This window comes from Eurosta solidaginis, chromosome X (assembly GCF_040869045.1).
Source record: "Eurosta solidaginis isolate ZX-2024a chromosome X, ASM4086904v1, whole genome shotgun sequence".
NCBI classification, from domain to species: Eukaryota; Metazoa; Arthropoda; class Insecta; order Diptera; family Tephritidae; genus Eurosta; species Eurosta solidaginis.
The window spans coordinates 77365941-77390620 of NC_090324.1; positions in this window are offsets into that span (position 1 = coordinate 77365941).

Consider the following 24680-nt stretch of genomic DNA (forward strand, 5'->3'; position numbering starts at 1 on the left):
TTGGTGTGGTGTGCGCCGGTAGATAAAAATATGGTGGTGAAGTGCAAGTGGATGCGTGGTAATTGTTGTTGGGCGGTATGTAGCCAAGATGATTTAGTTGTCCTTGGGCGGTATGTCGCCAATGTGATGAACTTGTTGTTGGCGTTGCGCCGTCAATGTAACAGAGATGGTGTAGTTGTTGCCGGGCGGTATATCGCCAACTACCGTGCCAAGTGGGTCTTTTCCAAAGAAAAATAAATTGTCTATTGAAATTAAATATAACAGAAAATCTATTTAAAAAAATTCAATTAATTTAATTACTTTATTTTTTATTTTAATTATTTAATTATGTCTGCATGGTCATATACCCACCTACATGCATATATTTATAAGCAGGGGTGTATATGTCGATGCAAGTTTTCTTTTGGCTTGCTGGGGATATATGCCAGGTGGAAGATCCAACTGCCGTCAAGCATGCCAGGACCAAGAAAAAACACAAATCTGGACATGGCCTTACCTCTCGTACAATCAGCTTGCTGCAAACTGGTTGCCGCTTTCCGACGGTATCGCGGATACTTTTCGACGCGCACAAAATTATTTTTTTTAATTGAGTTAATTCGCGCACTACAAGATTTATAAACACTTTCACTTCCGTTTAAAAGCGCGCACTTTACTTTGGATATCACTTGCACTGGGCAATGTTAAAACAAGACTTTAGCCCGTTGACTAATTTTTCCCCTTCTTATAGCCACCGCCGTGGTAAGTAACGTTACCCAGACACGGAAAATTTCAACCTATACATGCCAAATTTTCTTTGCGGCTTTCCCGTAATTTTCATCGATACGTTCATACAATCATGCACTCATACATTCACACGCTTATCGCTCCACAAAACAAACACCTACACAGATATATTTGCTTCGTGCCTTAACCGCTCACACTGATGCACTCACGCGATCATAGCCTTGCACAATTACACATCCACATATATACCAGGACAAAACAAATATGTACATAGGTGCATGGCATTCGTCAATGCTGCTAGGCTGTTAGCAACATGGTGACTGCCGATAACAACATGATGCCAATGAGCAACATCTTACTTCCGCTGCAACATTGTGTTCACTATAGCTACAATGTTGTCAAAACGCGATATTTTTAGGTTAATGGCAACATTGCGGCCAAGGCACGAACCTGGACACAAAACACATAAACACATAGACACATATACACGCTGCCACTCATTCAAGCCAGTATGGGGACAGACATTCAAAAACTAGATCACGAAAAGTTGGAAATGCTTCTAAATTACATATTAAGGAATCAAAGTTTTGCCGTAGACTTCGAATATTTTGTTGGACGATGTAAAGACAATTATTTTATAGAGTTAGAAAATCGATACTGCTAATAGGGCTGTCAAGAAAAGGATTTGTTGCTGTTGAGAGGGAGCAATAAATTCATCACTTTAATCTTAAAAAAGAATATAAAATATAATACAGAAAAAACTAGTATGGTAACCCAGACAAATCACCAAAAGATCTCACAACAAAAACATCACTTTTGTCTGTCTTTCTTAACATTATTTTTGAGTTTCTAACCCACAGATATTTGTAATGCTTCTCTTTCTTAATTTTGCAGGCAGCAGCGTACAGAGCTCTATTATAATAACCAGATACAATCTTAAGATAGAGATGTTGCAGGCGCGAACTTCGGTGGAAAGCAGCGGAGCTTCACAAAATTCTAGTAGGTCACTTTTACCACACCAAAAAAAAAAAATTTTTAACATAATATAAGCACACAAAATACACTGATTGGAGTTTTAGAGAGTAAAAATTTAAATTCTGAACAGATTAGCTGAATAAAAAGTGTACAAATACTTGTTAAATAATAAATACAGACAGTGGTAGTTTAACAAATTCTGCTGTGGTAAGTGGTGAAAGTGACCTTCTAGAATTTTGTGAAGATTTCTTCACACTATTTTTCGTCCCTGCATCATCTTTATCTTAAATTGTCTCTGTAATAACTAAGGCTATCATTAATGTAAATTGTCTGCCTACTGTTATAATAATAATAATAATAAACCCAACGGATTAATACCCTCCAAATCCTGCCCAACCGACACGAGGGGCGCATCCGCATGACGCACGGATTTGTTTTTGTTTTTTTGATAGGCGGAGGTTTATTAAGCGTCGAGATCTAAAACTGCTCAGCTACAGAATAAAAATCATCAGCTGAGTATTATATACATAACAGTAGAAAATTATATATAGTAAATTGTTAAATAAATTAACGATTTAGCATATAAAGATTTTTATTTTTTTTATTTTTATTTTGTTACGAGTTAACATAGGATAGGACAGTTTTCCTTATAGTAAAAAGTGAATCCGTTATATCAAATGAATTCGAGTGAGAGTTCAAATCATAACACAAACACCGGAGAGGTTCATTTAATTCCAAATTAGTTCTACACTGCCTCAAAAGAAGAGGTTTGTAATGTCTTGATGCTCGTGATGGGACATTGAAGTTTACTTCGTTCAAAAGAAAGGGGCTAGAAATTAGTCCATTTAGTAGTTTAGCCATAAATAATACGCCTAGCATTTCTCTACGGCTAGCGAGAGTTGGAAGATTGATAAGCTTTAACCGACTAGAATAAGGTGGAATGAAAATGCACGTAATGAAATGAAGTAAAAATTGCTTCTGTATTGACTCAAGCCTATCTGCGTGAACTTGATATCGTGGATTTCAGACTACTGATCCATATTCTAGTATCGGTCTAACTAATGTGGTAAAAAGGGCTTTGGTTACATGAGGGTTACTAAATTCTTTAGACCATCTCTTCACGAATGATAGAACACCTCTAGCCTTATTGGCAGTTGTCATAATATGAAGGTTGAAACTAAGTTTAGCATTCATCGTGACTCCCAAGTCAACAAAATAATTTACTGATGCAAGACATCATCAATTACGTAAGAGGCTGCTGGCAAAGATCTCCAAGAGAGGCACATGAACTTACATTTATTGATGTTCAGCTGCCCAGACGTGAGCTTTTTCTTTGCTAACGATTTCGCGCGCATTATAGCCTCTTTGATATGATGTGTGGTGAAACGTACACATATGGCGGTGCGCGGGGCAGAGGAAGCACTGATCGGTTTTAGTTTGTTGATGTCGCTTCGCTCAATTTGTCGGGATGGTACTGGTAAGTCTGGTGCATTCGTAAAAATAAACTCGAGTCATTCGTTTAAGTTATTCGCCTCTGCATTAGGTACACCAACTATTTCTATATCATTTTCCAGCTGCTTTTTTGCACTGAAATTCACCTGACGTTCAAGCTTAGCAACCGTCTTTTTTAATACTTTATTCTCATCCCTCACGGTGTTAATAACCGCTAAAAAAAATCAATATTGATTGCTTTTAGGCTCATAATTTCTTTGTATAACAGCTGAAGAGTTACATTTTCTCCATTCTCTTCGCTGCTCACACACTTTTCATTTTCAGTACCTGCATTGTCATTGCTATTCGGTTTTTTATTGTTATTTGTTGATTTGTTTTGTTGTTGCTGTGACTCAGCAGGTATTTGGGCATTTGTTGTCTGATTGTATTGCTTTAGACTTACACTGTTGCTGCGATCTTCATGAAAGTTGTTGTTGCGGTGGTTGAACTGCTGAGAAAGCATATCGATGCATAGAACCTCGTCGGGCAAATGAGCACTGATTGCAGCGATATTTATCGTTGTTTGCCTTCATATAATCAATTTCCGCTGTTGTAATTTTTACGCAAGCTCCGTGGAAAAAGAATTTGCATTCGATGCACAAAACTTTGGTTGAATCCGCACGCTCAACTTTCCTTTGCATATAACACAATTCATTATTTTAATTTGATTATAATAAAATACAATTCGAATTAATACTTTTAGTTAAATTTGTTTTTCGAAAATTTTGATTGTAAAGTTAGCTGGTTGTGTTTACCAAGCGCGCACCCCACAGCACAAAGAAAACACGTCCACTCCACTCAAGTGTCGATTACTTACTGGACTTATTGCACTTTTAGGACTGCAAATGTACGGACTTTAAACGCGAACGTCCCTCAGGAGGGGAGGGAGGACGAGACAGAAATATAACGGATTGTTCATACAAATTTTTTCCTTCTAAAAGTATTTATGCTTAAATTTAAACTATTCTGACTTTATACAGTTAAACATCAATGGTTCTAACAAATTTCTTGTCGACACAAAAGCCGACATCTCGTTAATGAAAATTTCTTACATTGACAATATTTCATCAATTAATAACTTAGATACAATTAATATCACTGGAATTACTTCCGATACGGTTTCTACGCTAGGCACTTTTACAACCCTGCTAAATTTTTCTAATTTTTTCATCAAACATACTTTACACGTGGTAAGAAATGATTTTAGTATTCCCACAGACGGAATACTAGGAAAAGATTTCTTAAAAACAAACAAATGTCATATCATCTATGACTCAAATTGTATTTATTTACGGATAGGCAACGAAAAAGTATCACTTCCAATCCTGCACGGAACGGAAGGGATACTTGTGTTATTCCACCGCGATGCAAAGTTTTTCGAATTTTGGATTTAAACAAATCAACAGAACCACTATTCGTGGGCTCAAAAGAAATTGCTAACGGAGTTTCTACGGCAAGATTTATTGTCAATACAAGTAACCCTATCATAAAACTAATAATTACCATAGACAGCGTAAAATACATTAAGAACTGTGACATTCGGACGGAACAGCTTTCTAAATATAATGTTTATAAAATCAACAAAGTAGTAAAAGAAGATAAACGTATTGACGAGCTAAGGAAAATTAAAAAAACCAAATTCCTAATTATGCTACAAGCAATTTATTAGACTTATGTTTAGAATATGCCGACATTTTCACGATGACAAAATGACATTAAACAATTTTTACGAACAAAAACTGAGACTAAACGACGCAACTCCAGTATACATGAGAAATTACCGTTTACCATACCCTCAACGTGAAGAGATAAACAAGCAGGTTAACAAATTATTATTAGAAAACGACTTGATTGAGGAAAATTATTCAAATTATAATAGTCCACTTCTTATAGTTCCAAAAAAAGATACAAACGGGCAAAAGGCTTATAGGATGTGTGTAGGTTTTCGAGCTGTAAACAAAAGGCTCATCGCCGATAAATTCCCTCTCGCTAGAGTGGATGATATTCTTGATAACCTTGGCAGAGCAAAATATTTTTCAACGCTTTGTCGCCTTTGCAAACTATTGTAGACAGTTCATACCTAACTTTGCTTCACTGGCGGCGCTTTTGAATCGTTTAAATAGAAAGAAAGGTGACTTTATATGGGACAGTGCTTGTGAAAATGCGTTTAATTCTTTAAAATCTGCTTTAATGTCACCAAAGCTACTACAATATCCAGATATCAAACAACAATTTATAGTTACGGTTGATGCATCAAAAATGGGATGTGGTGCTATCCTAAGTGAAATCCATGAAGGTAACGATTTACCTAATTTTTATGCGTCGAGATCATTCAATAATGCAGAACCAAAGGAACCCATCATAGAGTTAGAGCTGTTAGCGATTTACTTTGCCATTAAGCACTTCCGCCCATATATTTACGGAACTCATTTTCTTGTTAAATCTGATCATAGGCCACTTGCATGTCTTTTTAATAATAATAATAATAAACCCAACGGATAAATACCCTCCCAAGCCCGCCTAACCGACACGGGGGCGCATCCGCATGACGCCCGGATTTTGTTTTTGCCGAGTTGTTGATAGGCGGAGGTTTGTTAAGCGTTGAGATCTAAAACTGCTCAGCTACAGAATAAATATCATCAGCTGAGTATCATACATAACAGTTGGAAATAATACATATACTACATTGTTAAATAAGTGAACATTTTATATAAAAATTTTTATTTTTTATTTTTATTTTGTTACGAGTTAAGATAGGATAGGACAGTGTTCTTTATAGTAAAAAGTGAATCTGTTATATCAAACGAGTTCGAATGAGAGTTAAAATCATGACACAAACACCGAAAAGGTTCATTTAATTCGAAATTAGTTCTGCACTGCCTCAAAAGAAGAGGTTTGTAATGTCTTGCCGCTCGTGATGGACATTAAAGTTTACTTCGTTCAAAAAAAAGGGCCTAGAAATCAGTCCATTCAGTAGTTTAGCCATGAATAATATGCCTAGCATTTCTCTACGACTTGCGAGAGTTGGAAGATTGATCAACTTTAACCGACTAGTATAAGGTGGAAGATTATACCCAGAGCCCTAATGAAAATTCCTTAAAAATTGCTTCTGTATTGACTCTAGTCTATCTGCATGAAATTGATATCGCGGATTCCAGACTATTGATCTGTATTCTAGTATCGGTCTAACTAATGTGGTGAAAAGGGCTTTAGTTGCATAAGGGTCACTAAATTCTTTAGACCATCGTTTCACGAATGATAGAACACCTCTAGCCTTATTGACAGTAGCCGTAATATGAAGGTTGAAACTAAGTTTAGCAGCCATCGTAACTCCTAATTCAACAAAATAATTTACTGATGCAAGGCAAAAATTATTAATTACGTAAGAGGCTGCTGGCAAAGATCTTCGAGAGAGGCACATGAATTTACATTTATTGAGGTTCAGCGGCATTGAGTTTGCATTGCACCAAGCAACTAAGCAGTTTAAATCCGCTTGAAGCAAGGGACGTTCATCAATAGACGCATAGGACCTAAAAAGTTTTACATCATCAGCATACATTAAAATTTTGGAATATTTTATTGTGGTACAGATATTATTAAAAAATAGCAAGAACAGAATTGGACCGAGATGACTGCCCTGTGGAACGCCAGAGGGAGCATTAATAACATTTGAGAGAGTATTTTTAAAAATTACTTTTTGCGTTCTACCGCAGAGATACGAAGAGATCCACTGGGTGAGACCAGGTTGGAAGCCAAGTCGATCAAGCTTGTGAATAAGCAAGGAGTGGGAAACTTTATCAGATGGTTTACTGAAATCAGTGTATATAACATCGGTGTTAAGATTTTGTCTTAATCCATTAGAAACATGAGTTGTGAATTCAAGTAGGTTGGTAATGGTAGATTTACCTTTACAGAACCCGTGCTGTTAATCTGTAATCGACGTAGAAATAGGTAATATTAGCTGATTAGTACCAATGGCTTCAAATACCTTTGTGATGGCAGACAATTTTGCAATTCCTCGATAATTTTCTACACATGGCCTACTACCGTTTTTATGAAGGGGTATAAGAAAAGATTCCTTCCAAGCAGCAGGAAAAACACCATGTTTTAGGGACATATCGAATAAGTCAGTTAGAGGCTGATAAATATGTTCAGCGCATTTTTTAAGAAGACATGTGGGAATGAGGTCAGGACCGTATTTGTAAGATTCCTTCAAAGACGTTAAATGTGAAAAAACCTCCTCAGGAGATATTGCTTGAATATTGATTGCGTTAACTGATTTAAGTTGATACGAGTATTCATTAGACAAATGAATTAATTCAGCAGAATAGTTGGAAATGAAAAATTGTGCCAAGAAGTTGGCAATATCGTGATGGTCGCTAGAGAAATCATCACGGTATTTCGTACCAGAAGGAAACCCTTTAACCCTAAGTTTATAGTTTACGAAATAATAGAAAGCTTTCGGATTGTAAGCTATTTTATTTCTCATCGTACATAGATAGGTATTGTAACACTTTTTGTGTAATTCAAAATATTTACCAAGCAATATAGAGTACTTCAAGTAGTTAGAGTGTGAACCCGTCTTCTTGTACAGCTTGAAGGAACACGATTTTTTATTTTTTAACGATTTCAGCTCTTTGGTGAGCCATATTTGGACTAATTCAGTGGAAACACGTTTACGCTTAGGTACGTGTCTTTCTAGAATAGCGTGAATGATGGTATGAAGTCCGAAACGTTTTTGTCAATATCTGCACCGTATTTGGGCCAAACTACTGTAGATAAAATTTGGTTAAGTTTATTAAAATTTGCCTTCGCGAATTCAAATCTAAAACTAGAGTCGTATACAGTGGTAATGCAACTCAGAGAACTTTTTTTCAATTCGTAAAATATTTACAGGGAAGGATGGTAAGGGTCTTCAGGTACAGTATGACGTTCATTCCTCCTAAGAGTGAATTTTGATGCATCATCAACAAATACCAATTCAAGAACCCTCCCGGACATGTTTGGAACTATATTTATCTGTCTAAAGCAAAGTTCAGTTATTTCGGCTAAAAAGTCGTTGCTGGACACTTTGGAGGAAACGGGTACAATATCATGGTCAGATGTGGTCCATGAAGCATGCGGAAGATTAAAGTCACCCAAGGCAATTATAGAATCAATGGGCTTCAAGATTGAATTAATAGCTTTCAGCAACGGATGAAGGATCCATCCTCAAAACTTGCGAGAATACGACTCGAACTAGCCGAATATAATTTTACAATAGTATACATCAAAGAAAAGTCGAATTTTGGTGCTGACGCACTCTCACTTATCTCATTTGAGGAAATTAAACAATCTACAAAACACGTTCTTGCAGTATATACTAGAGCGCAGACGAAACAAAAAAGTGACACAGACGTACAGTACAACAATAATGACACAGATAGTCCAGATGGCGTAAATGTGTACGACAAATTTCTAAAATGCATTTAAGCGCACATATGCGACGTAAAAAGATCGAACTACTTAATACAGAGATTGCTGACGAAATAACAAACTTAGGAGAGTTACAAACGGTAGCTAACAATCACCATATTAACAAAGTTGAATGGCCAAAAAATAATATATTTTTCAAATATTATTTGCAAATTTAAAACAATGCGGACATAACATTTTAAAAACATTATAAATACTACTTACAGACACAGTCAAAACTATAACGGGCGACAATACAAAGCTTAAAATCATGACAATTTATCACAATCACCCTATATCGGGCGGACATTGTGGAGTTAAAAAGCTTTACGCAAAAATTCATACTAAATACCTTTGGAAAAACATGACTCGTGACATTGCCAAATTCGTTAAAAATTGTCAAAAATGTTTACTAAACAAAGTCAAACCAAAAATCAAAGAAAATTTAGTACTGACTCCAACGCCGAGTAAACCGTTCGATATAGTTGTTATTGATACAATTGGACCTTTACAAGAATCGAAATACGGTAACAAGTTCGCAGTTACCAGTATATGTGATTTAACAAAATACCTGGTAACAATAGCTGTGCCAGACAAAAGCGCTAAAACTATAGCCTCAGCAAATTTTCGAAAGTTTTATTTTAATATATGTTCCTATGAAATCCATCAGGTCAGATTTAGGAACCGAATATAAAAATGAAATCCTTGCAGAACGTACGAAACTTTTAAATATTATATATGACTTTTCAACGGCATACCACCACGAAACCGTTGGAACAATCGAACGTAACCATGAAGTATTTAACGAATACCTACGGGCGTACCTTAACGATACATTCTCTGATTGGGATACATATTTAAAGTACTTTACTTTCTTGCACAACACAACAGTATTGGAGTTTTCGATAATAAATTTACGCCCTTTGAGCTAACATTTGGTAGAAAGCCAGTTTTACCAAATGAGCTAAAGAAAGAAACCATTGATCCAATATATAATGTTCAGGATTACGCAAAGGAAGTGAGGTACCGTATGCAAAACTCCGATGTATTAGCAAAAGAGCTCATAGACAAACATAAGGAACGTAATAAATTGTATTACGATAGGAATATACGTCCTTCAGACATTGCCTTAAACGATACGGTCCTAGTAGAAAAAGAACCGCGCGATAAACACGCAAGCATTTACGAGGGTCCATATATAGTTAAACAAATCGATGGGGTAAATATAATAATATATGACAAAAAAACTAAAAAGTAAAAAAAAGAAGCACAAAAACAGATTACAAAAAGTAATATAAACCATTTTTCATAGGTACACTAAACGGCACAAAAATTCTATTTTATTAACTTCCAAAAAAAAAAAAATTTAATTATATAATTATAAGTTTTTCATCTTCTTATTATTCTAAGCATATATATAGGGTATTCCATCCCATTTCGACCAATTTTGAACCCGACCCCTTTAGAATTGGCTGAAAGTTTTTCTTCTTTTTCTAGCTTAGGAAACACGTTTTTCAGAATTTTTTCAAATTTTTTCATCCAACTCAAAAAAAGTTATGAATTTAAAAAAAAAATACCGTTTTTGTTTTCAAAATGCTATAACTTTTTCAAAAATTGACAGTTTGGGATCTTTTTTTTTAATTTGTTTTTAAATGTACTTTTCGGAAATAATACAAACCAATTTTTAAAGTTTTTTTTTTTAATTTTTCAGTTTTTCGAGATTTTTCGAATTTCGCCATTTTTTTCTTTTTGTTTTCTAGTAAAAAACTTCAATCAATTCTGCAATCATCCCCACTAATCCCGGAGTGGGCCGATTTTTTTTTTATTTTTTTTTATTTAATTGAAAAAGAATTTCAAAAATAAAAATTTTTTTTATCAAAAATGTAAGAAAATGATTTTTAATTTTTTAATTTAATTTCATAATTTGTTACATTATTTTTAGAAAACTTACATGTTTACTGTGTCAGTCATTAATCCTGGTTATTTTAATCGTAGATTACCATAATATATAAAGAAAAGAATACTTATAAATCATTTTCTTACATTTTTTGTTATATAAATAAAATTGATAAAAAAATGTTTATTTTTGAATTTTTTTTTTTAATAAGATTAAAAAAAAATATTAAAAAAAATCGGCCCACTCCGGGATTAGTGGGGATGATTCCAGAATTGATTGAAGTTTTTTATGAGAAAAAAAAAAATGGCGAAATTCGAAAAATCTCGAAAAACTGAAAAATTAAAAAAAAAAACCTTAAAAATGTTTTCGTATTTTTTCCGAAAAGTACATTTTAAAACAAATTTAAAAAAAAAGATCCCAAACGGTCAATTTTTGAAAAAGTTATAGCATTTTGAAAACAAAAACGGTGTTTTTTTTTCAATTCATAATTTTTTTTGAGTTGTATGAAAAAATTTGAAAAAATTCTGAAAAACGTCTTTCGTAAGCTAGAAAAAGAAGAAAAACTTTCAGCCAATTCTAAAGGGGTCGGGTTCAAAATTGGTCGAAATGGGATGGAATACCCCATATACAACGTACAAAATAATTATTATATAAAGCGACAATTTCTTAATCTAATGTAAAAAAAAAAAACAAAAAAAAAAATTTATTGTCATTGATTAGAACTATTTTAAATCTTAAATATTAAAAAAGTTCAATAACATTGTATAAATAAATATAATTACCATTAATTAAAACTATTTTACATATTAAATATTAAGTAAGTTCAATAATATTGTATAAATAAATTGAATTACCATTAGTTAGAACTATTATACATATAAAGTATATTAAATAAGTTCAATATCATTGTATAAATAAATTTACTTATCATTAATTGAAACTATTTCACATATTAAATATGTTCATAAAACTTTTTATTAATTGGAACATAAGCTGATGTATGTTTGAGTTAATTCATTTAAAATATTTTACATCAAATGATTTTGGGCAAGAAGAAGCCGGTAGAATTGATCACCCTGCCGACTTCTTCTTTTCCAAAGGAGGGTTATGTAATTGCACCTTAAGTTCAATCTCACCACATCAAACATACATCAGCTGATGTCGCTCGCACGGGCGAAATGCAACCCGGTGCGTGAGTGGCTCGTTTATTACATTTTTGAAAGTTAACGACTATCATTTTTCACAGCCAGAAACATACTTGCAATTTCATTTGAGTTATCTAATAAAAATTTAGTTTTTGCCAAGTTTTAAACAAATTAAACTAAGAAACTAAATACATATAATAAAATGCATGTTGAGTGTGATACATCAACTGTAATAACCAAGTTTTATTTTCGGCAACGTTTGGGATGTCTTTTGGCGTACTGGGGTAAATTTCACCACTACATATTTTACATATTATACATGTGTGTGTGTGTGAACATTCAGGGAATGGGTATGGGTGTGTATCTTAGTTTTATGCCTTAAATGTCTGTTGAGAAAAATTATCGAAATATACCCAAAACCAAAAATTAAAACTTAAATGAAGTTTCTAAACAAGCTTTAAGGCGACAAATTTGTATATGTATGTGTGAATGTATGTAATTGCAAAAGACAATTTAACTCAAGTCAATAATAAGATACGAAAGAAAAAAAAAAAATTGGTTTAAAACCACAATAACTAAGGCATGACGCGGCTGAATGCGTTTGTAACACTTCAACCATCGTAGGAGTGCGGGTTCAAATCCCACTCCTGGGAGAAAAGGCTTTGAAGAGATTTACAAGGTATAATCGAAACAGCTGTCGCCTTGTCCGTCCTGATGTCACGTTATTTAAATTTTTCCCAAATTATTAAAAAAAATAAATAAATAATATGTTAATATTGAAAGTAAATTAAATTATTGAAAATAATTAAAACTAAAATTGCTTTCAAACCCTTTATTTGTGTTGTTGAAATGGCTAAATATATAAAAATGTATTAAGGTTGTTTGCATTGATGTGGGTGTATGCTAACATACCCTCGTGAAAAATAGGTAATAAAAGAGAGAGTATAAAAAGAAAGATCTATCGTAAACCCAAAAATTTAAATTGCAAAAAAACAAATGTCATCACACCTTTTATATTCACTGGCATCTGTGTATATTCTCATTTTATTATTTAAAATTCACTCTCCCTTGTGTACTCAATTTATCATATGTATATTGAAATGTTCATTTTTATTCTTGAAATGTAAAAAAGAGTCAGTCGTTAACTTGAATTGAATAAAGCGAGTGTCACTTAAACTCTTTAAATCGGTTGTCCTGAATTCTGTCTGGGTGACACGAAAATGATAAAATGAATATCAGGTAATGTATGAATGTATCAGGCGTATAAAAAATTTAATGCCAAAGATGTGTATATGTGTGAATGTAAGTATGAACATATGCATGTGAGAAAAAATAATTAAAAACAAATTTTTTAGTTAAACGGTTTTATTGAAAACAATACTTACATGAAGTAGTAATAATACTAAAGGCTAGAAAATTATTATGTAGGTCCTAGGTACTAGTAATCACACTCCCCATCAATCTAGGGCGTTGATCAGACAATTAAATAAAAGCGTTGGGCGCGTGAAATTTCAAAAAATGTGAGGCGTATCATAACTTGATTAAGGTTCAGTTGGTCTTAGATATGACTATCAATAGAAATTTGACGCGTCCAACGCTTTTATTTAATTGTCTGATCAATGCCCTAGATTGATGAGGAGTGTGATGACTAGTACCTAGGACCTACCTAATTACTTTCTAGCTTTTAGTATTATTATTACTTCATGTAAATATTGTTTTCAATAAAACCGTTTCACTTAAATTTTTTTTTTAATTATTTTATTTTCAAGTTTTCAGTCTTTATTTAATTGCCTATTATTTCTCATTCTATTTAGTACATTTAGTGACTCATTATTACAAGGACTCTTCCCTGACAATTTGTTACAATCTTATTCCTCAATACATAATCCTTCCAAAGACTTTACTCGAATCTGCGCAACGTATGCTTGTCCCTCCTCCAACCCCAAAATATTTTAATATCACTTCTACCAGACTGTATGTAATATTTGTTCTAAATATGAGCCAAATCGGACATCATAGGTCGCTTTCTGTTCACGTATGTATTATGTGTTCCAAATATGGAACAAATCGGACCACAAATACAATTTTTTGAATATCTCGATCTTTACGCCACCCAGCTTCGATTATTTTTCATAGGTCGGCTTCTATTCTTGTATGTATTGTAACGAATTTACTGCAAATCTTCTTATTTGCCCTTTTGCTAAGTTCGATCACTAAACTTTTGAATAAATAACTCCAATATTTAATAATGCAAAATGGCCTTTATTAAAGTACTTCACAATAAATAACTCTACTATTTTCAAATAATACTGCTATAGCTCGCTAGATAGCATCTTAATCGAAACTGTCTGTAGCGCCTCTACCGCTGGTGCTTTTATACTCTGTGATTTCCTTGTGGCATCTTCTAGGCGCTTCCAGAATTTACTTAGTTCCCGCAATATAATTAGAACTACAGATGCACGTATATAGCTTCTCATATGCGTGTATTTGTGAGCGACACTTCCACAATTACAATTGCATACTTTTGCGAGCATCTCAGATAAGATATATGCATGTGTTTGTGCACTGTTTCTCCCTGCGTGTACGTACATATGTGTAGACATAATTTATTGATTCGTTTGTGTAGATACATAATGATTGATTTATGCATGTGCATGCAAGTCACTGTTTAGCATCGGCTTAGAGATGGCAGTACCGCTTAGTGTTGCTAATATTTGTAACAGTATTATGTGTTCCAAATATGAGCCAAATCGGACCACAAATACGATTATTGTGAATATCTCGATCGTGGCGCCACCTAGCGGCGATTTTTTTTCATAGGTCGCTTTTTATTATGTATTCTAAATGTGAGCCAAATCGGACCACAAAAACAATTTTTGTGAATATGTTGATTATTGCGCCACCTAGCGACGATTTTTTCCATAGGTCGCTTTCTATTCCTGTATGTATTATGTGTTCCAAACATGAGCCAAATCGGACCACAAAAACGATTTTTGTGAATATCTCGATTATTGCGCCACCTAATGGCGATTTTTTTCATAGGTCGCTTTCTATTCCTGTATGTATTATGTGTTCTAAATATGAGCCAAATCGGACCACAAATACGATTTTTGTGAATACCTCGATCCTTGCGCCACCTAGAGGCGATTTTTTTCTTATTATTGCATTGTTATCGGGTTCCCATGCTTTTATTTAATTGTCTGATCAATGCCCTAGATTGATGTGGAGTGTGATGACTAGTACCTAGGACCTGCATATTTATTTTCTAGCTTTTAGTATTATTATTACTTCATGTAATAACATAACATTTTTTTTTTAAATTATTTTATTTTCAAGTTTTTAGTCTTTATTTAATTGCCTATTATTTCTCATTCTATTTAGTTCATTTAGTAACTCATTATTACAAGGACTCCTGACAATTTGTTACAATCTAAGTCCTCAATACATAATCCTTCCAACGACTTTACTCGACTCTGCGCCACGTATGCTTGTCCCTCCTCCAACTCCAAAATATTTTGATGTCACTTCTACCGGACTGCATGTAATATTTGTTCCAAATATGAGCCAAATCGGACATCATAGGTCGCTTTCTATTCATGTATGTATTATGTGTTCCCAATATGGACCAAATCGGACCACAAATACGATTTTTTTGAATATCTCGATCTTTGCGCCACCTAGCGGCGATTATTTTTCATAGGTCGGTTTCTATTATTGTATGTGTTATGTTTTCCAAATATTTGGCAAATCGGACCACAAAAACGATTTTTATGAATATGTCGATCATTGCGCCTCCTAGCGGCGATTTTTTTTCATAGGTCCCTTCTATTCCTGGCTCATATTTAGAACACATAATACATACAGGAATAGAAAGCGACCTATGAAAAAAAAATCCCCGCCATGTGTTCCAAATATGAGCCAAATCGGACCACAAAAACGATTTTTGTGAATATCTCGATCATTGCGCCACCTAGCGGCGATTTTTTTTCATAGGTCGCTTTCTATTCCTGTATGTATTATGTGTTCTAAATATGAGCCAAATAGGACCACAAATACGATTTTTGTGAATACTTCGATCCTTGCGCCACCTAGCGGCGATTTTTTCTTATTATTGCATTGTCATCGGGTTCTGAACTATGTTCCATGTTTCAAGCCTATAGCTTATCGGGAAGTTACTTAAATTTCAATTACAAAACTCGTTCACAACGGCCGTGCATGCGGCCGTGCGGCCTGCCTGTCAAGGCAAGCTAAATAAAACCGTTTAAAAAGGACCCTGCCAACAAAAACTGCGTAAAAAAACTGGATAATGCAGACGTAAAAAAGTGGCTAAAGAAATGGATAATTTTGTATAGGCAGTGTGCGGATTTTATCCACTTTCCCCTTGAACGAGTCGTGCACGTGTGATCGCGCATGCTTTTCACACTTATACCAAAATGCCATAAAGAAAAATCCATAGTTGCTCCTCTCTAACTCTAACTGAAAATTTCACATAACACAGGGTTGGTTTTTGTAGGGTTGCCGTATCGGAAAAATTTCATGTCTAAAAAATACCCCAAAGTCCTTCTAAAATACCTTAAAAACTCCAAAATACCCACAAAATCTCCAAACATCTTTGTTTTATTTTTAATAAAAACGTTTATTTAATAATGTAAAAATTCATTTACAATAGTTGTAAAGGCCGTTTTATCATAAAATGTTAAGAATACATCTGTCAAATGGGCTTTTTACATTAAATTTCTCTTTATCGCACAGATAAATTTTAAGATAAAACGGTCTTAAAGTTATTAAATAGCATAAATAAAAATTATTTTTAATCACTTTTTTTTTAAGTATTTACTAAACTATAATATTTTTTATATAAATTAATAAAGAAATACAAATAACAATGAAATAAAATAATTTTGAATAACAGCGTAATATTCGGATTTTTAACATTCAAATAACATTTATTTATTTATCAAAATAATTAAATCGATAATTGATAAAATATCAAAGCTGGTGAGGTCGAGCTTCTAAAAGGGCAACTGCATTAAAAACCAATCAATCGGCAAGTTAAATTTTTCAAATCAACTAAAACTAAGCATAATTGTGATAAGTATCTTTTTTAATTCTATTATTTAATAAAGGAATTATTAGCTTTTTGATCATTCGATTTAATAAACTTTGATATTTTATCAGAGAGCCAGTCAGTTCTTTTTAACAAAAAGCCACAATGGATGAAAAATACTTGTATATCTTTCCAAACATTTGTCTTAATACAGAGATGTTTTTCTAAAATATACAAAACTTTAGAAAAAACTATTTGATTCGATTGACAGTACTATCAAAAGTGCAATAATTTTATTATCTTTCTTTTGGTATTTGCTTAAACTTGAAACTCGTTTGCAAGGAGTGGAAAACATACACTCTTCTTACAACTTTACAAAATTTCACCAAGTTATCCCTAGCTATATAAATGTGTATTTTATTTTCCAAAAATTTAAAAAAATCGGATATAGATTTATACGATGTAGTCCCGAAAGAAAAGTAATCAAATTAGCTTCCTTTTGATATATACTAGCATTTATTACTGGTTTACAATGAGTGAAAAATATTCACTTTCGTTACAACTTCATAAAATTTCTCAAAATTTTCTCTAGCTACATATATTTGTCTCTGAATTTGAAAAAATTTCAGAAACCGTTTATCAATTTTAACGATAGTAGTATCGAAAGAAAAGTAATCAAATTACATTTCTTCTGATATATACTAGCATGTATTACTCGTTTACAATGAGTGAAAAATATTCACTTTCGTTACAACTTTATGAAATTTCTCAAAATTTTCTCTAGCTACATATATGTGTTTCTAAATTTGAAAAAATTTCAGAAATCGTTTATCAATTTTAACGATAGTAATTTTGAAAGAAAGTAATCAAATTACATCTCTTTTGATATATTCTAGCATTTATTACTCCTTTACAATGAGTGAAAAATACTCACTTTCTTTACAACTTTACAATTTTCTTAACATTATTTGTAGTTATATAACTTAAACTTATGTACATATATGCAAAAAAAATTACTTTCTTCGTTGTCAGCAGTAGTGGTTCTGATGATGTCCCTTATAATGCTACTGAAAAAATAAAAGTCAAAATTAGTTATAGATTCAATTGGCCTTATTACCACTTTGAATGGCCATAAGTTTGATTGAAACTTTGCACACGTATCAAGGGTCGATGACAATGCATTAATGTGATGGTGTGGTGACATAAAGTCAACGGCCATAAGGTCAATTGGCCTTATTACCACTTTGAATGGCCATAAGTTTGATTGAAACTTTGCACACGTATCAAGGCTCGATGACAATGCAATAATGCGACGGTGGAGTGACATAAGGTTACAGGACATAAGGCCAATTGAACTTATGACCATCCCAAATGGCCTTACATTTGAAACCTTGCACATAATGCGAAAAACGCATAACTTTATTAACACGCTTTTATTAGCTTGGCCTGTATGTAACGGAATCTTTGAGCTTGATTTTCACCGGTTTTTAGAAGTCTGATTAATTTGAAACTTTGCATACGTATCAAGGACCGATGACAATGCATTAATGTGATGGTGTGGTGACATAAGGTCAACGGCCATAAGGTCAATTGGCCTTATTACCACTTTGAATGGCAATAAGTTTGATTGAAACTTTGCACACGTATCAAGGCTCGATGACAATGCAATAATGCGACGGTGGGGTGACATACGGTTACAGGACATAAGGTCAATTGAACTTGTGACCATCCCAAATGGCCTTAGATTTGAAACTTTGCACATAATGCGAAAAACGCATAACTTTATTAACACGCTTTTATTAGCTTCGCCTGTATGTAGCGGAATCTTTGAGCTTAATTTTCACCGGTTTTTAGAAGTCTGATTAATTTGAAAATTTGCATACGTATCAAGGACCGATGACAATGGATTAATGTGATGGTGTGGTGACATAAGGTCAACGGCCATAAGGTCAATGGGCCTTATTACCACTTTGAATAGCCATTAGTTTGAATGAAACTTTGCACACGTATCAAGGGTCGATGACAATGCAATAATGTGATGGTGGGGTGACATAAGGTTAACGGACATAAGGTCAATTGAACTTATGACCACCCCAAATGGCCATAGATTTGAAACCTTGCACATAATGCGAAAAACGCATTCCTTTATTAATGATAGAAGTGGATGCATGGCACATCTACGAAAGAGCATACTGGAGCCCTTTTTAAAACGCTTTTATTAGCTTTGAGCTTAATTTTCACCGGTTTCTAGAAGTCTGATTAATTTGAAACTTTGCATACGTATCAAGGACCGATGACAATGCACTAATGTGATGGTGTGGTGACATAAGGTCAATTGGCCTTATTACCACTTTGAATGACCATAAGTTTGATTGAAACTTTGCACACGTACCAGGGGTCGATGGCAATGCATTAATGTGATGGTGTGGTGACATAAGGTCAACGGCCACAAGGTCAATTGGCCTTAATACCACTTTGAACGGCCATAAGTTTGTTTGAAACTTTGCACACGTATCAAGGTTCGATGACAATGCAATAATGTGTTGGTGGGGTGACATAAGGTTAACGGACATAAGGTCAATTAAACTTATGACCACCCCAAATGGCCATAGATTTGAAACCTTGCACATAATGCGAAAAAAGCATTCCTTTATTAATGATAGAAGTGAATGCATGGCACATCTAGGAAAGAGCATACTGGAGCCCTTTTTAACACGCTTTTATTAGCTTGGCCTGTGTGTAACGGAATCTTTGAGCTTAATTTTCACCGGTTTTTAGAAGTCTGATTAATTTGAAACTTTGCATACATATCAAGGACCGATGACAATGTATTAATGTGATGGTGTGGTGACATAAGGTCAACGGCCATAAGGTCAATTAACCTTATTACCATTTTGAATGGCCATAAGTTTGATTGAAAATTTGCACACATATCAAGGCTCGATGACAATGCAATAATGCGACGGTGGAGTGACATAAGGTTACAGGACATAAGGCCAATTGAACTTATGACCATCACAAATGGCCTTACATTTGAAACCTTGCACATAATGCGAAAAACGCATAACTTTATTAACACGCTTTTATTAGCTTGGCCTGTATGTAACGGAATCTTTGAGCTTGATTTTCACCGGTTTTTAGAAGTCTGATTAATTTGAAACTTTGCATACGTATCAAGGACCGATGACAATGCATTAATGTGATGGTGTGGTGACATAAGGTCAACGGCCATAAGGTCAATTGGCCTTATTACCACTTTGAATGGCAATAAGTTTGATTGAAATTTTGCACACGTATCAAGGCTCGATGACAATGCAATAATGCGACGGTGGGGTGACATACGGTTACAGGACATAAGGTCAATTGAACTTGTGACCATCCCAAATGGCCTTAGATTTGAAACTTTGCACATAATGCGAAAAACGCATAACTTTATTAACACGCTTTTATTAGCTTGGCCTGTATGTAGCGGAATCTTTGAGCTTAATTTTCACCGGTTTTTAGAAGTCTGATTAATTTGAAAATTTGCATACGTATCAAGGACCGATGACAATGGATTAATGTGATGGTGTGGTGACATAAGGTCAACGGCCATAAGGTCAATGGGCCTTATTACCACTTTGAATAGCCATTAGTTTGAATGAAACTTTGCACACGTATCAAGGGTCGATGACAATGCAATAATGTGATGGTGGGGTGACATAAGGTTAACGGACATAAGGTCAATTGAACTTATGACCACCCCAAATGGCCATAGATTTGAAACCTTGCACATAATGCGAAAAACGCATTCCTTTATTAATGATAGAAGTGGATGCATGGCACATCTACGAAAGAGCATACTGGAGCCCTTTTTAAAACGCTTTTATTAGCTTTGAGCTTAATTTTCACCGGTTTCTAGAAGTCTGATTAATTTGAAACTTTGCATACGTATCAAGGACCGATGACAATGCATTAATGTGATGGTGTGGTGACATAAGGTCAATTGGCCTTATTACCACTTTGAATGACCATAAGTTTGATTGAAACTTTGCACACGTATCAGGGGTCGATGGCAATGCATTAATGTGATGGTGTGGTGACATAAGGTCAACGGCCACAAGGTCAATTGGCCTTAATACCACTTTGAACGGCCATAAGTTTGTTTGAAACTTTGCACACGTATCAAGGCTCGATGACAATGCAATAATGTGATGGTGGGGTGACATAAGGTTAACGGACATAAGGTCAATTAAACTTATGACCACCCCAAATGGCCATAGATTTGAAACCTTGCACATAATGCGAAAAAAGCATTCCTTTATTAATGATAGAAGTGAATGCATGGCACATCTAGGAAAGAGCATACTGGAGCCCTTTTTAACACGCTTTTATTAGCTTGGCCTGTGTGTAACGGAATCTTTGAGCTTAATTTTCACCGGTTTTTAGAAGTCTGATTAATTTGAAACTTTGCATACATATCAAGGACCGATGACAATGTATTAATGTGATGGTGTGGTGACATAAGGTCAACGGCCATAAGGTCAATTAACCTTATTACCATTTTGAATGGCCATAAGTTTAATTGAAAATTTGCACACATATCAAGGCTCGATGACAATGCATTAATGGGATGGTGTGTTGACATAAGGTTAACGGCCATAAGGTCAATTGGCCTTATTACCATTTTGAATGGCCATAAGTTTGATTGAAACTTTGCACACGTATCAAGGCTCGATGACAATGCAATAATGTGATGGTGGGGTGACATAAGGTTAACGGACATAAGGTCAATTGAACTTATGACCACCCCAAATGGCCATAGATTTGAAACCTTGCACATAATACGAAAAACGCATTCCTTTATTAATGATAGAAGTGGATGCATGGCACATCAACGAAACAGCATACTGGAGCCCTTTTTTAACACGCTTTTATTAGCTTGGCCTGTATCTATTTAACGGAATCTTTGAGCTTAATTTTCACCGGTTTACAGAGGTCTGATTAATTTGAAACTTTGCATACGTATCAAGGACCGATGACAATGCATTAATGTGATGGTATGGTGACATAAGGTCAATTGGCCTTATTACCACTTTGAATGACCATAAGTTTGAATGAAACTTTGCACACGTATCAAGGGTCGATGACAATGCATTAATGTGATGGTGTGGTGACATAAGGTCAACGACCATAAGGTCAATTGGCCTTATTACCACTTTGGTTTGATTGAAACTTTGCACACGTATCAAAGGTCGATGACAATGCATTAATGTGATGGTGTGGTGACATAAGGACAACCGCCATAAAGTCAATTGGCCTTATTACCACTTTGATTGGCCATAAGTTTGATTGAAACTTTGCACACGTATCAAGGCTCGATGACAATGCAATAATGTGATGGTGGGGTGACATAAGGTTAACGAACATAAGGTCAATTGAACTTATGACCACCCCAAATGGCCATAGATTTGAAACCTTGCACATAATGCGAAAAACGCATTCCTTTATTAATGATAGAAGTGGATGCATGGCACATCTACGAAAGAGCATACTGGAGCCCTTTTTTAAAACGCTTTTATTAGCTTGGCCTGTATGTAACGGAATCTTTGAGCTTAATTTTCACCGATTTCTAGAAGTCTGATTAATTTGAAACTTTGCATACGTATCAAGGACCGATGACAATGCATTAGCGTGATGGTGTGGTGACATAAGATCAATTGGCCTTATTACCACTTTGAATGGCGATAAGTTTGATTGAAACTTTGCACACGTATCGGGGGTCGATGGCAATGCATTAATGTGATGGTGTGGTGACACAAGGTCAACGGCCATAAGGTCAATTGGCCTTAATACCACTTTGAATGGCCATAAGTTTGATTGAAACTTTGCATACGTATCAAGGCTCGATGACAATGCAATAATGTGATGGTGGGGTGACATAAGGTTAACGGACATAAGGTCAATTGAACTTATGACCACCCCAAATGGCCATAGATTTGAAACCTTGCACATAATGCGAAAAACGCATTCCTTTATTAATGATAGAAGTGGATGCATGGCACATCAACGAAACAGCATACTGGAGCCCTTTTTTAACACGCTTTTATTAGCTTGGCCTGTATCTATTTAACGGAATCTTTGAGCTTAATTTTCACCGGTTTCTAGAAGTCTGATTAATTTGAAACTTTGCATACGTATTAAGAGCCGATGACAATGCATTAATGTGATGGTGTGGTGACATAAGGTCAACGGCCATAAGGTCAATTGGCCTTATTACCACTTTGAATGGCCATAAGTTTGACTGAAACTTTGCACACGTATCAAGGCTCGATGAAACTACAAATATTGTGATGGTGGGGTGACATAAGGTTAACGGACATAAGCTCAATTGAACTTATGACCACCTTAAATGGCCATAGATTTGAAACCTTGCACATAATGCGAAAAACGCATTCCTTTATTAATGATAGCAGTAGATGCATGGCACAGCTACGAAAGATCCTACTGGAGCCCTTTTTTAACACGCTTTTATTAGCTTGGCCTGTATTTATGTAACGGAATTTTTTAGCTTAATTTTCACCGGTTTCTAGAAGTTTGATTAATTTGAAGCTTTGCACACGTATCAAGGACCGATGAAAATGAATTAATGTGATGGTGTGGTGACATAAGGTAAACGGCCATAAGGTCAATTGGCCTTATTACCACTTTGAATGGCCATGAGTTTGATTGAAACTTTGCACACGTATCAAGGCTCGATGGCAAAGCATTAATGTGATGGTGTGGTGACATAAGCTCAACGGCCATAAGGTTAATTGGCCTTATTACCACTTTGAATGGCCAAAAGTTTGTTTAAAACTTTGCACACGTATCAAGGCTCGATGACAATATATTAATGTGATGGTGTGGTGACATAAGGTCAACGGCCATAAGGTCAATTGGCCTTATTATCACTTTGAATGGCCATAAGTTTGATTGAAACTTTGCACACGTATCAAGGCTCGATGACGATGCAATAATGTGATGGTGGGGTGACATAAGGTTACAGGACATAAGGTCAATCGAACTTATGACCACCCCAAATGGCCTTAGATTTGAAACCTTTCACATAATGCGAAAAACGCATAACTTTATTAACACGCTTTTTTTAGCTTGGCCTGTATGTAACGGAATCTTTGAGCTTAATTTTCACCGGTTTTTAGAAGTCTGATTAATTTGAAGCTTTGCACACGTATCAAGGACCGATGAAAATGAATTAATGTGATGGTTTGGTGACATAAGGTCAACGGCCATAAGGTCAATTAACCTTATTACCATTTTGAATGGCCATAAGTTTGATCGAAAATTTGCACACGTAACAAGGGTCGATCACAATGCATTAATGTGATGGTGTGGTGACATAAGGTCAACGGCCATAAGGTCAATTGGCCTTATTACTACTTTGGATGGCCATAAGTTTGATTGAAACTTTGCACACGTATCAAGGCTCGATGACAATGCAATAATGTGATGGTGGGGTGACATAAGGCTAACGGCCATAAGGTCAATTTAACTTATGACCTCCCCAAATGGCCATAGATTTGAAACCTTGCACATAATGCGAAAACCGCATTCCTTTATTAATGATAGAAGTGGATGCATGGCACATCTACGAAAGAGCATACTGTAGCCCTTTTTAACACGCTTTTATTAGCTTGGCCTGTATCTATGTAACGGAATCTTTGAGCTTAATTTTCACCGGTTTCTAGAAGTCTGATTAATTTGAAACTTTGCATACGTATCAACGGCCGATGACAATGCATTAATGTGATGGTGTGGTGACATAAGGTCAACGGCCATAAGGTCAATCCGCCTTATTACCACTTTGAATGGCCACAAGTTTGTTTGAAACTTTGCACGCGTATCACGGCTCGATGACAATGCATTAATGTGATGGTGTGGTGACATAAGGTCAACGGCCATAAGGTCA